The sequence below is a fragment of the Glandiceps talaboti genome, chromosome 17 (assembly GCF_964340395.1).
Source record: "Glandiceps talaboti chromosome 17, keGlaTala1.1, whole genome shotgun sequence".
Taxonomy (NCBI): domain Eukaryota; kingdom Metazoa; phylum Hemichordata; class Enteropneusta; family Spengelidae; genus Glandiceps; species Glandiceps talaboti.
Window position 1 is genome coordinate 18,939,045 of NC_135565.1, and position 664 is coordinate 18,939,708.

The window sequence follows — 664 nt, forward strand, 5'->3', positions numbered from 1 at the left end:
CACAACACAACACAACACAACACAACACAACACAACACTGCATAACACAACACAACACAACACAACACAGCACAGCACAACACAACACTGCACAACACAACACCACACCACACCACACCACACCACACCACACCACACCAACACAACACAACACAACACAACACAACACAACACAACACAACACAACACAACACAACAACACAACACAACACAACACAACACAACACAACACAACACAACACAACACAGCACAGCACAACACAACACAACACAGCACAGTGCAGGACACAGCATAGCACAAAACAACAGACCATTATTTGGATACAACTTGTCACATTAAGTTCATTTGACACTCATTTAAAATCCTCTATAACAAATAAACCATTTTAGAAGTAGACGTTCCCGTATCTGAAAAGAGAGATACATAGTATATGAACCAAACAACGAGTAGTGTAACAAATTAAGATATCTTGGTCACAAACTAATTATTTTGATTATACAAACAGTGATTTGTTGTTGAAACTGTCAAAATAAACAGTGCCCCGTGTGAGGATCGAACTCACGACCTTCAGATTATGAGACTGACGCGCTGCCTACTGCGCTAACGAGGCTGCTGGTTGTTTTCATAGAAGTAAGTATTACATTTATGTACTTTGAACATCGT

General features: G+C 39.9%; 1 non-coding gene across 1 annotated transcript; it reads right to left on the reverse strand.

Moving 5' to 3' along the window:
- Positions 1–538: 538 nt before the first annotated feature.
- On the reverse strand, positions 539–611 carry Trnam-cau (transfer RNA methionine (anticodon CAU)). Its single transcript has one exon. It is a non-coding gene; the product is annotated as a tRNA-Met (tRNA).
- Between the last annotated feature and the right edge of the window lie 53 nt (positions 612–664).